Raw genomic sequence first — 13,739 nt, 5'->3', positions numbered from 1 at the left:
TGTTGGCACTTTCCAAAGCTCTCTGCTATGGTAGAAAGACAGATTTAGGTGCAGAAAGTACTACCTTTACATCTCTCTCTCCTCCCCTCTGCTGTGCACTTTGGCCACGTTACTTGCCTTCTCTGAACAAGTGTTCTCTCTGGGGAAGTGATCGTGATAACCACCTAGGAGGATCGTCCTGGGGTAAAGCCCAGCGAGATTGTAAAGCACGAGTAGTGGGCTGCAGCACAGTGATCGTTGTCGCCTCTGCTGTTGCTTCTGTGCCTTCTGTAATCCCTCTCCCCACCTCCTGGGGAACTCGCACCCATCATGTAGGGCCCCACCTTGCTGTCCCTCTTTGGAAGTCATCCTTGATCCTCCCAACAGAAGTCCCCTCTTTTCCTCTCAGCTCATTTGGTGGGTCTCCCTACCGCACAACTGTCCCTTGATTTTACTGAACTGCAAGTTCTCTGAGCACCAGCACAGTGTGTTGGACTTGTCCTTTTCAGGCTGTCTCTGTCTCCCAGCCAGACTGAGTCCAGGGAAGGTTTTACAAGCTGATGGAGGAGCTGGGTGGGGGAGAAGAGCCCTTTCATGGAGCACTTGATCTGTACAGAAGGAGCCCTGGTGGGGTAGAGTGTGATGTACCGCACTGCTAACCAAAAGGTCAGCAGTTCTAATCCACTAGCCATTCTCATGGGAAAAGATGGAAAGTCTCCTTCAAAGACGATATTGGTAGGTGCTGTCAGTTCACGAGTCGTCACAGCTCCGTGAATGACAGATCTGATCTGGCTGTGTCCTGCATCCTCCTCCCAGTCTTTGCTGTGCCCATTGTTAAAGGCATCAGTCGGGCCATCTCATTAAGAACCCTCTCCCTTCCCGGCATGATGTCCTTTCAAGGACCGACTGCTCCTGATAATGTGCCCAAAATATGTGAGATGAGGTTTCCCCATCCTCGCCTGCCAAGAGCAGTCTGGGTGCACGTCCTCCAAGATATATTCGTGTTTGTTCTTTTGGCAAGTATAACGAGCCCTGGAAACCCAGTGAAGGGTCACTCTGAGCCGGAGCTGTCTGGAAGGCTGGTGGGCCTGGACTAGGTGATGTCTTGTGTGAGTGACGTTCTTGGCCATCTCATTCATGTCTTCTGAGAGTCTTTGGGATTCAAACGGTGCCTTTGTGACCCCATCAGATCCCTTTCTTGAGGTGCTCCTGCTGCAGGTGCCCACACCGAGGGCTTGCTGTTGCTGAATCTGTACAGTACCTGACTTTAATACAAATATGTCGAAATCCGTTAAGCTTAAGCTCACCACTTAAGGATTGAGATAACAGCTCAGAAGAGACTAAGCAGTTCTTTTTTGTTTCAACATTTGTTAAAAATCTTGATACTAGTAGCAAGAAGCTGTACTGCAAACCTGAAAGTATGCAGTTCGAGGCCACCAGCTGCTCTGTGGGAGAAGGATGGGTAATCTCCTGGGCGATTAACTGCTTCTGAAAACCCGCGGGAGGGTGAGCTATGGGTCAGTTTCGACTCTGCGGTACACAGTAACAATGTACATTCCACAATTAATGAGTATATTGAATAAAATTGGTTGATTTTTTTTTTTTAATGAGTGAAGGTCTTTATAATAATTTTGTGTCTATGGCGCTTTTCCCTTATATTAACTTGGCCAAATAAAATGTTCAGTGGTATAAAAGACTGAATCCTGGAGTCCTGTATACCAGAACCCCAGCCACTGGCCTCGCTGGTAAAGACTCCCTAACCCTAACCCTGTCTTGGTTTTGATGGAGTGACAGTGGGCAGAGGAGGGACGCCAATACTGAGAGCAGTTTCCTGATAGTGCCCTGGGCTCAGGCTGGTGGCACTGAGATGGTGGGATTGGGTAGACGCTGTCCTGTGTAGATCCCACTCTAAGGGTGCTGCCATCCCCCAGTCCAACATCCTCAACTTTCTTCTACCCCCTAAGAAGTCATGGGAGGCAACACATACAGATGTCAGTCATGGTTCAAGCAAGCGATTGACGTCTCGCTGAGTGTGAGAGCTCTCTCCTTGATGTGAGGGGGTTTGGTGGTCTAGTGGTAAGAATCTGGGCTGCAATCCCAGAGGCACACAGTTCAAATCCACCAGCTCATCTGTGGGAGAACGATGAGCAGGCTCCTTCCATGTGATTGACTGCCTCTGAAAACCCACCAGAGGGTCATTTATGGGCCAGTACTGACCTGACAGTACACAGTGACAACAAGAACTCCGTAACGTGAGTATGAAAACTGACATCTAGAGGTAGGGAGGAGAAAGAGATGATAACTTGAACTTGGGACTGTCAGACTGAGAAACTACAAGGAACCTCACCCTTGAGTGAGAGTGTGTGGATTGGAGTCCCAAGTGAAAGGGATGCCCTTCTGGGGCAGGTCAGAGCTTGGAGGGCACTGGAAGCTGCGGTAACTGTGGACACTTCACTGAATCAGTATCAGGACCCCCATAATAGCAGGAAGGGCCAGTTCCTGAAGAGTGACATGATGCTTGGAAAGGTAGGATGTTAGCAAGAAAAGAGAAAGACCCTGAAAAAGATGGATTTGTGTGTTGACCGCAGCACTGGGCAGGAATCGGTGAGCATGGGTCACGCAGGCGCTGTTCTGTTGTGTAGAGGCCCTCAGTCGGAGCCACCTCACCGCACTACCAGCAGCAACAACAGCTTAAGCTATAATCAGCAGCTTGTCTTGATTTTGCTGCTTAGTCATATGGCCTCATCTTTTGGGTGAATGTAGAGCTACTCACATAGCTAGCAAGCTTTGTTATATCTGTGTTAAAGAGCCCTTCTAATTATTTTTTTAAAACATTCTCCAGGCGAGGTGGTATCCTTGCCAGTTGAAGCCACAGTTGGTAGTGTAGTGCATATGTGTTGTACTGCTAACCGAAAAGGTCACTGGTTCAAATCCATCAGTTGTTCCTCAAGACAAAGATGGGTGCCCTCCGCTCCTAAGGATTTATAGCCTCAGAGACACACTGAAAGGCCACCATGAGTTGGAATAGACTTGACAGCAGCGGGTTTACTCTGGTGCCCAGAGTGGGCAGACCAGAAGCAGCCCTTCGGGGGCAGCTCGTGGGGCAGCCCGTCGTTGCCTTCTTGAGTGTCCCTCCTGACTAGTGTAGGGAGCTGGAGGGGAAGCTCTCCGAGGATTTAAACGGCACCATTTCTTGCTTGGCACCAGGAACCCCCCTGCCGTGTAAGCTGTTGGTGCCCAGCATCCCGATTTCCTGATTGCAGCCAGGAGTGCTGGTGCCAGTAGAGAGTGACGGGATCGCACGCGACACGCACTCACTGCCATACGAGTGTCATTCTGCCGGGCCATCTGGCTGGCAGCAGCGCTCCATCAATGGCAGGATGTTGTGAGCCCTGCTCTCTGAACATGGTGAAACTAATGGTAAAGCCCAAACCTCAGGTGGTTCAGGAGTAATTTCTGGGCCCGGAAGCTCGTGGGGCGGCCGCTCTGCATGGTGGAGAGAGGGCTGAGCCTGCTCAGCTGCCTCCCCAGCCGCTTGGCATCTTTTAACTTTTATGGATAATTTCTGGGCAGAAACATTTTGAGAGCTTTTGAGAGTTTTTATTTGCTAATTAAAATGTGAGAAGGGAATGCAGCTCCAGGTAGAGTTCTGGTGCAAGCCACAGCTGTGACTGAGAAAAAAATACCCGACAGTTTCGGAATGAAGTTATTAGCACTTCACCTATAACTGTGAGAGCTTTTTAACTTTCATGATGTGTCTCTAACGTGTCCTCCTCCCACCCCTGTGTACCTAAAAGGGAGCTGAGTGAGGAAATTAGAGGGTACTTAGTTCTTATGGCGCCCTCGTGGTTTGATGGTTTGTGTATCAGGCTACTAAACCACAGGTTGGCAGTTCAAATCCACCAACTGCTCCTCAAGAGGAAGAGGAGGCAGTTAGTTTCCTTCTGCAAAGATTTACAGCCTCAGAAACCCATCAGTGGGGAGTTGTGATTGGGAACTGGTTTGATGCAGTGGGTTGTTGGCTTTTTTTTTTTGTTTTTTAAAAAAACAAAACAAAACAAAAAACAGAAACCCCAAACAAATCCCCATCTTTATGTTAATAAGGTTTTAAAAATTCTTATTGTCCTATAATTTTGTGTCAGTCTGTGAGGTGAAGTCTGTGAGGTGGGTGGTGTATTTCACTGAAGAACTTTTGCATCATCTGACGCATTGACATTCCTGGATGCAGGATGGAGCCTGGTCTGAGTATGAGGCCCCGCTGCTTCTCAGGTCTCAGGAACATCCCTGAGAAATCAAATTGTAAGGCTCACAAGTCTCCTACCTCTTGCTGATTAATGAAATCACATATACTCTGATTGTGAAAATCGTGAGCAGCCAGTTGCCCACTAAGCCCTTTTCTGTTCTTACAGCTCCACACCAGCACGCTGGGGGGTTTGCTTGGATCCTCTGTGCTGGCAGCTGTTCGGGGCTGGGAGACACCAAAGCAGGCGGCAGGGTGGCAAGGGCATCATCAGCCAGCGTTCTCCCAGCAAGTCCTCAGAAATTGATTCCTGCCAGACAATGGAAATAAATATTTTCAGCAGACAGAAATTTTGGCTCCCAAAAGTATTTCAAATTAAAGGCTTCTTTCTGAAACAAATACTTTGAGCAGAAAACATTTACCCGTGTACACGAGATCAGAGTCATCCACATTGGCAGTAGCACAATTATTTTTGAGATTAAAACCCAAATATTTGCCCATCCCTCGCTCCCAACCACCTTAAAGCAGGTGGTAGCCTTGCCTCCTGTTACCTGGAGAAGAGAAAGTGCCCTAAGGCTGGAGCTTGGGGAGGAAGAGGTGGTGCGGCTGGTTGTAGAGAGCCTCTGTTTGCGTTTAAATCTTGCCTCTGCCCCTTCAGGTCACCTCAGTCTGTGAAATGGGACAGAAGTCTGTGTTGGCTTCCTCCAAGCCTGGACAGTCAGTCCGGCCAGCACACTGTCTGGTAGAACAGTGGATGGAATGGTTCTTTCTGCACTACCAATTATAGGAAGTGGCCACTGGTCACCTGGCTATTGACCACTGGACCACTGCAACTGAGGGCCTGACCTTTTACTCTGAATAGCCCCATGGGGTTAGTGGCTGCCATTGTGGATAATGCAATTCCTGTTCATCTCCCTCATGCAATTAATTGACCCTTGAGTCCACTTAAGTGCTTGACCTGTTGACCAGCTAAAGGCCTCTCCTGTCCATCTCCTCCATTCCACCCGCAGCTGTGGCTTTTCTGAGTATCTCCTCTCTGCTCGTCACTGTCTCTGCTGCAACTGGAGCCACAGCCCCCGCCCTATGCAAACCAATCTTCGTGAACTTTTTTTGTTCCCATTTGGTTTTAAAATTTGCACACTCAGCCATTACTGTTGTGGTCCTGGCTCATAGTGACCTTCCATTGGGCGTCCGAGGCTTTAATCTCCTGCTGAAATGCTGGTGGACTCGAAGTCCTACCATTTGCTTAACAGCACAGCAAATGTACACTTTGTGTACAAAGGAAAATAAAAGAATGCATGTACGAAGAATAATCAAGTCAAGGGACTGTTGCCTGACAAGTCCTTTAGTCTTCTGAGCAGTGGTTTCCTTGTGCGTGGGACAAATGAGAAGGTTCCTGTGCTGCTGTTTCCCAGGTTTGTCCTGAGGCCCACATGAGCGGTACTCTCGTCTCACTGTCCTGCTGGACGAGGTAGAGTCTGAAGCCTAGGGACTCTGGGGAAGCAGGGATCCACCCAGCGGGAATCCCATTTCAGCCCAGGCACAAGCCCGTCAGGAGAGCATGGAACACACAGGCAGTGGAGATGGTCAGATGGCAAGGTCCAGGCCCCAGATGCATAGCAGAGCGACGACCTTTATTGGGCTGGGTGCGTGGGGGTGATCAGAAAGAAGCCAGAGCCACGAGGGCCAAGTTCTGCGTGTGGAGGCGGCGGACAGGCAGCGTCTGGGATGGTGTGGGTGCGTGCAGAAGGGAACACTGCTTTTTAAAATGCCATTTCTGGAGTTGAAAAGTGGTCCCACATTGGCAGTTGCATGTGATTTGACTTAGCATTTAGAGCAGACTCCATTCTTCTCGGGTTAGAAGCCATCCTTCCTGCTCCCTGCCACAGTTCTGGGCCGCGCGTGTGCTCTGCGCAGCTCGGGTCGTCTGATCTGCCTTCTATTTCATTATGCATCACCGAGACAGTCTCTCACGTCTCACTGTTTAAATGAGAGTCTAGCAAGTACTATATGTAGTGCAATGCTTGTTGGCTACATCTGGCATTTTTGTCTTTGCATAGTGGATTTTCGACGGGGTGAAAAACAACAAGAAACAAAATCTTGATTCTCTATTGAAATTTCTCAATCCCAAGGAATTCACAAATAGACTTGTATGCAAATTTTATATTCCATTTTTGTTAGACTAATTTATTTATTTCTATTAAATTTTATTTTTTTTGCATAGCTAGTGTATCACTTTGCTCCGAAAGTCAGAACTATATAAAAAAGTGTACCTGAGAAATCTGCCCCCCCTGCCCCCCCCGTCCTTCCGCCCTCCACAGTCCCCTCACCTCCGCGCCTTAGTTGCAGATCTGGCAGGCGGATTCCAACAGATTCCACAATGTGACCTTTAGATGAACAAGCCACAGATAATGTGTGTTGTATTAAATTGTTTTCGCTTGAGTGTTCCTAGACTGGGAATTAACATCGAGTTACCTCCCAGAATCGAGAAGCGTTGAACACAAATTTCATATGTAAGGTTTTCTGGTGGCCTAGTGATAAGGAGCTGTACTGCCAACCCGGAGGTACATGGTTTGAATCCATCAGCTGCTTTCCAGAAGAAAAGAGAGAGGCAGTCTCCTCCCGTGCAATTTACAGCCTCTGAAAACCTGCTGAAGGGGTCAGCTAGGGGAGTGGGTTCTGGCTTGCCAGCAAATACTAAAAGATTGCACAGAGCATGAGAAAGAACTCTTTACATAAGGTGAGGTCAAATTGACGAACAAGAAGAAAAACAAAAGTGATGCTTGTCAGTACTAAATTTTCCTGCCAGCTCAGTGAGGTCCACTTTGGTGCCCTCGCTTTACAGTGAGGTGAAGCAGTTCTCCCACTGTCTCAGGGTTGGAGAGGCCGCGGCCTGGAGGACCCAGTTTAGTACTGACGAGCCGAGGGCTGGAGGCCCCAGCAGGCCGGCGCCTCTGCCTCAGGAGCGCCCTCTCGCCATTGTTCCCTGAGTCCTCTCTGTGGCATAGAGAGCGTCACATCCAAATCCGCTGCTGCTGAGCGGATGCCAACTCACTGCAGCCCCACAGGATTGGGTCAAAGTGCTTTCAAGGCTGAGGAATAGGGGGCCCACTGCCATCAAGTTGATTCCAATTCTTAGCAGCACAGGTTGGAGTTTCTTAAGGTGTAAATCTTTTACAGAAGGAGACGGGGCATCTTTGTCCCTTGGAGCAGCTAGTGGATTTGACCGTCCACTTTTTGGTTAGCAGTCTGATACACAGTATGCCTCGTCACAGAGAGGTTTCCAGCAGAACTATATTTATTGGCACATTTCCTCTTAACCTTCTGTGTTTTGAGGGAAGGATGCTAGGAGAGAGCAAGAGGCTGCCAGGAGCTTGCCCTTTAAAAGCTTTTCCTGGTCTGCCCGCCCTTCACCAGTTGGGAGTCATTGGTGGCACTGATGACAGCTTCCTCGGGCTGACTCCACGCTGGACTCTCACATCCCTTGTGAGAAATCCCTGTAGGAGCGACAGCTGCGCGCAGGCGAGGTACTTGTGGAGAGGGGTGTGTGCCCGTACTCACATGGGCCTCTTGGAGCAGAAATGCCACGCTCCCTCTGACATCCTGCAGACAGGATGCTGCTCCCCAGCATCTTCTCTTCTTTCCTGGGGGACTGGGAACAGGATCCCCCTTGTGGTGAGAAACTCTGGCTCTCATACACTGCTTCTGAGTGCTGGAAGAGCGGGTTAGGGGCTCCTTCTGGTCATTCTATCCTAATCCCCAGGGTGGGAAAAGATAGCTAGCAACACTACATAACAATATTCAACAAGGATTAAAACAGCACATTTCTGATTAGCCCCCAGATAACGAGAAAATCTGATTATAGGCAAGCTGTCCACACGCCCACATTTTTGTTCCCTGAGAACTGAAGTGATCAAACAAGCGCTCCCCCACCCGAGCCAGCTGGTGTTTAGTGGACATTTCTGAGTGCTGGACACCCAGGGGTCGGGAAGGAGCTGGCCATGCCCCCAGGAACATTGGCATGGGAAGAGGAAGCTGACACCCGGGGGTGGGGAAGGAGCTGGCTGTCCCCCCAGAAGCACTGGCCTGAAGAGAGGAAGCCAGCACAGCCCGCCTTGACTGCAAGCACTGAGCTTGGTTGCAGCTCTTTTCCCAGATGCACTGCTGATTTTCAAGTCTCCTGATTCCCTATTCTCCTGCTTCCAGTTTTTACTGTGGAACTTTCTAGGCAGCAAGGAGGGCCTGGCCAGGTTGGCTTCATCAAGGGGAGTCCTGCTGAGACGTATGACCCTGCCTGGTTCCTATAGTGTTTCTGCTATAGGGTTGGACCCAGAATCCTTTGAGGCAGAGACGGAGGGAGCACTAGATCTCAGAGTACAGGCTCTTACTTGGTTTTCTCCACGTCCCCTCCCCTCCCTCCCGCAGCCACCCTTGTCCTGCAGCTGGCCCTTTAAGAAGGATCCTGTCGCATGTCCCCTTTGATCCATGATGGCCTCACGTGGGGCCCAGGCTCTTCTGCCATCCCAGCTCTCCTGGTCGGCCCTTTCCTCACACGATGCCAGGTGTCCGGAGGAGTGAGAGTTCTTGGGCTCTCCCCCGTCTTCAGTGCAATCCTGCCCACTCAGGTCTCCCATTTCATCAAGGTCTAGCTCTGTGGTTGGTTCCAAGACGCTGGGGTTGATTTACTCCCTAGCAGAAGTAATCTCTCATTTGAGCCTCTTTTGTACTTTTCCTGGACTTTTGTACTCTTCCTTGGTTACGGCATTTTGGATATATTACCTTTTTTTGTTTTAGTTTCTTCTTTCCCAGCAACTAAGTGCTACCTCCCTCTTAATACTGCCCAGCTTGTGTTAAATACCTGGAATTCCACATGAGCCAGGTGTAGGCCTGTGGAGAGATGGCTGCTAACCCACTTCCATGCAGGTACCGGCTCCCGATTAGAACGTCGCACACGCAGTGTGGTCTCTTCCCCAGCAGAAGCAGGCGTCAGGGAGGTGGTGTTTGAGTGGAAACCTTTGAGTTTCATGGCGTTAACTTGAATGTGCCAGCCCTCTATTACCAGTGCCTTATGCAACCTTCAGAGGTATTGTGTGTGTCTGGGTACAAATTATATATGCATATCTTTATAAAAACAAATGAGATATGCATATAGATATTTACATTGGAAATTTTCACTGTGGTGGATCTCTTTTGGGGAAAATGTTTTTAAAATCTCTTAACAGAACATGGTTCTTTTTTTTTTGGTATTCTTTGCTTTTTTTTTCTATAATTATATTTTATTAATTTTCATAAACATTTACAGAGATTTTGGGCTTCCACTCATTCATTGTTGCACTATTCTCTCTACCCTCCTCCCAGTTTGTTCTTGTCCAAATGCCACAGTGCTTCTCAAAGCCAGTTCTGATTAATCTTCTTTGTCAGTGTGTCCTTTGCCATTCCCTATCACTCCTCCCTGAGAGAGACTTCACCCTGATTCATAAGGAAAAGGGGATGGTGTATTCTCTTAGCTACTTCCTGCTGAAAAGGGACGCTGTGGGTTTCAGGGTGAAGATCTTCTCTCACTACTCTAAAGGGCCCCTTTGGCAGTAGGAAACACATAGACTATTATGGAGATTGATTTTGGAATTTAGATGCGCTCTTATTGATTGTGCTTGGCTGTACATGAACAGAACATGGTTCTTTTTTAATTGGCCCGAGTCTGTAGCTCTGCCGTTGGTTGTAGTTTTCCTGCTTCTCTCATGACCCTGGCCAGGCTTCTGGATTCTCTGGCCCCAGGGTCTTCATTTCTTTGGAGCCCTAGGCTTGGTGCTTTGCAGGTGCTGGTGAGGATGAGTGTGACGGGGGTTTAGCATCGGCCCTCAAGCTTGGGGACCTTTCTTGCTGTGAAGTATCCTGAGCCCTTGCTGTTTTTGTCCCGCATACCCGGTGCTCCCATCTCATCTCTCTGATGTCTGCCAGTTCCTCTGCTGGATTATCGACCCTGAAGGCCAGGCTCTGCGTCTGGGCCATCTGCGTCTCCTCTCATCTCCTAGCCTCGTCAGGACCTGGTGGCAAGATGAACTCAGGATAGGGGTCGGGTGTGTGTGATGGAGCATCTTCCGTGCCGTGCATTCGGCACACATTATCTTAATTATTTCCAGAGAGGCTCAGTCGTTCAACCAAACCTGCAGGAGACACAGTAGGTATGGAGCCTGGCTCCAATGCAAGCTTTCCCCAGACCCCCGTAGGAGGGGCTGGCCCAAGGGGGTGACCCAAGGAAGCTAATGGCTGGGCATTTCCAGCCAAAGCAGCTCCCATGTGTCGCAGTAATGTGTTTCTATATTGGAGTTTTGTTTTTATGCTGCAGAAAATGAAACAAAAATATGACATAGGACTACCCCTGCAGAGACCTTATCTGACTCTTTTTTGCCCAAGTGGTCTTGGTCTTCACTAAGAGTAAAGACATTAAAAATTCTTACAGAAGATCTACTGTTTGAATAGTTTGGCAAATAATCTCAAAAGATACATTAGACACATGTATTTGTTTGGTTAAAGTTAGAGACAGATAAAATACTTGAGTTTCATGGCAGATGCTGTTGGCTTAGCTTAGTGTGTCGACACAAAGGAGGCCTCCCTCGAAGCCCTGATAAGGCTCCTCAGAGCCACGTTCCTGTGAGCGTGTTCAGGGAACGCGTGCGGGCCAGGCCTGGGCCTTCTGGAAGAGTCTCCACAATGGTGACATTGCAGGCATGCGTGTTCACATGCACACTTCACACTGACAACTGAGGTCTTATCTGTACTCATACTCTTGAAAAGGAAGCAGTTGCTGATCACTGACATTGTTATTTTGTAGAGGAAAAGATTTTCTCCTCTTTCTTTTAAGTAGGCAGCTACCTGGTTTGGTTTTTAATAAGTCATTCATTCTTGAGAGAGGCTGGAATATAAGTGCAGAGAAACTGAAAGTATTAGCTTTTTGAAGAGCTGTCAGAAATCTGAGTCCGTGGAGAAACGGGTTTCCAGCAGGCCCCAGCGTCCAGAACCACACTCGTTTCCCAGAGCTGGATGGCCAATGTGGACATGGCCCTGCCCTTCAAGGTGAGGGACAGTGCCAGCATTCCATCATGGCGGGGTGGTAGAGAGGCTGGCACTGTGGGAGCTTGTCCTGACCAGTCAAGCCCCAGAACCTGCCCGAGGTGGGCGAGGGCTCCTCTGAGGCTCAGCGAGTTTAAAAGCACCTGTCACCTCCTCCCAGGAGGTGGGCAGGGCCACACAGCTGCTGAGAGGGGGAAAGCAAGGGGATTGCACCCCAGGGCCTGTGGTTCCAAAGCCAGAGGTCCTTCCAGATGTCCCACTCACTGTCTCCCGACAGCATCCTTCCGTGCTGACCCTGAAAGGGAGCACAGGCAGCAGAGGGCCTGCCCTTGGGAGACTTGCCTCAGGAGAGACCCTGGCTCCCTGACCTGGTCAGATGTGGGAGGTTCAGAGTGTTGGCTCGCCACCAGCGCAGATGACTTCTGTTACTTGGACCTGGCCTCCTGCTGTCTCCGGAAGAAGATCTTCAGCAGTTCTGAGTAGACCCCTCCTCTGCCCTTCTGGGGAGTTCTGTCTGGATGGTGGTGGTGGGACTTCGGGGTGTTTTCTGTGACCTGAGCCTGGCTGCCTGGCCCCGCCACATAGTATGTAAAAACACAGCTGTTGTTTTGACAAAGGATGTGCTCGGGTTCGCTTTTTGGATCCGCAGTGATTCTCTGAGTATCTACTTGAGGCCACGTGCCTGGACAGGTGGACGTGCAGCCTTTAAAAGCAGAGCTGGTGTGTTCCGCCCTTTCGTGTTAGACACACAGGTGAAATAGATGTGTGAGTGTGTATGTTCACATTAGCAGAGGCCTTAAGATTGCTGAGTGTCACAGTGTGTCCTGATAAGGGGTGCATGTTGTTTGTGGGCTCATAATGATACGTAGTACATGTAGACGAGTCAAAGGACACAGACAGGTGAGCTCCCTGCGTGCCAGCCGCCTCCCCAGAACGTGGTTCTAAGGCCCGCCCAAACCTGGGTCCGGAGTCCCCCAGAGACTCTGCTCATGTGCCCAGCACTTTGCTGCTTGTGCTTAAATTGATCTTGATGCCCACGCACGTGCTCAGTGAACCACAGGACTGGGCTTTTGACCACCAAGCAGCTGGACGGTCCTTCTTATGAGCTCCTCTGAGGTCTTCAGCTGGCACCAGCTCTTCGCTCTCTCTGTCTTTTTAGTACCTTTCAGATATGGGGACACCTGCGTGTTCTTTTTCCAAGTGACTAATGACTTGGGCTCAAGGCTCTGAATTTTGGTTCCTACCTCCACTTTCACCCCCGCCTCCCCATCCGTGTTAAGTCCCCTCATCCATCTTTCATGCTTGCCACTTTGAGGAGTGGCAGACTCAGAAGATAATGGAACAGTATTTGGCATCTGCTGATAACTGTCCTTCCTTTGACTCCAGGGCCTCTGGAGGGTTCTGGGCTGAAGGGAGGTGGGATTTGTGGTATTTGCTGGGAGGTTCGGTGGTGAGCATCGAATCCGATCAGCCATGGCCGTGGGCGTACAGGCGAGCCTTGCTGGGCCAATCTGTTTCTGTTGTGGGGGACGCCAGTCCAGGATTGCCTTTGAGGACCCCTGTTGGTTTCTCACGTTGACACACATATGTCTACAAGTGTGGGGAGAGGGGTGTGGGGCTCCCTTGAGGCACCTGCCCTACAGCTCTGTGATAAAGGCAGGTGTGCCCCCACCAAGGGCTGGTTTGCTCACGGCTCCACTGGCAGGCTTTCTGACCGGCGGGCACTGGCAGTGAGCGAATGGACAGGAAACAGGCACACAGAGTCCTTTTGACATCGTGCTCCTCACTGCTCTTCACCCAGCTCATGCGGGCCAGGCCTTCCTCCCACGTCACAGACCCCTGCGGTGAGGACTGGGACCTCAGAGTCACCCTTGCACCCCAGCTCCCTGCACCTCGCTGGTTGGCACGAGCCAGGCCCTGTTCAGGAAGAAGCAGGCCCCCGTGGGAGCAGGCAGCGCTCCCTTGTTTTTCTGGAAGTTTTCCGTGTCTGTGTGTGATTGGAACGGAACGTCAACTTTCTTTGTGTGTCATATTTCAATATTGGCTTTTTTTCTTGAAGTCTCCTTTTATAACGTCTTCTGCTGCCGCTTAAATATAGACGTCTAAGTCCTCCTCGGCAGACTGTTTATATTTCTGAAGAGCCTTCTGCTTCTCTGTGGCTGCTCTCCTCTCTCTCCATCCTCACTCTGCCACATGGGTTTGGGTTGCTCTTTTTCTTTGCCTTCACTTCGCTGGGATGCGTTTCAAATGTGGTCTATCAAAATGCTCCGTGTTTCCCTCTTTTCTGCAATAGCTTTGACATCTGTTCTTGAATTCCAGCCCACATTATTCTTTGGGGCTTGTTTGCTCAAGATCGGCTTTAACGCCAGAAGCCAGGAATAAGAACAGGGAAAGTGTGGTACGGTGGGACTCTCCTGCCCCTCGCCTCACTTGTCCCTCGCCCCCTTTT

Source organism: Elephantulus edwardii, unplaced genomic scaffold (assembly GCF_000299155.1).
Source record: "Elephantulus edwardii isolate Elephantulus edwardi_28Jun2011 unplaced genomic scaffold, EleEdw1.0 scaffold00080, whole genome shotgun sequence".
Classification (NCBI taxonomy): domain Eukaryota; kingdom Metazoa; phylum Chordata; class Mammalia; order Macroscelidea; family Macroscelididae; genus Elephantulus; species Elephantulus edwardii.
The sequence above is the reverse complement of the archived record's forward strand: the minus strand, read 5'-3'. Positions refer to the sequence as shown.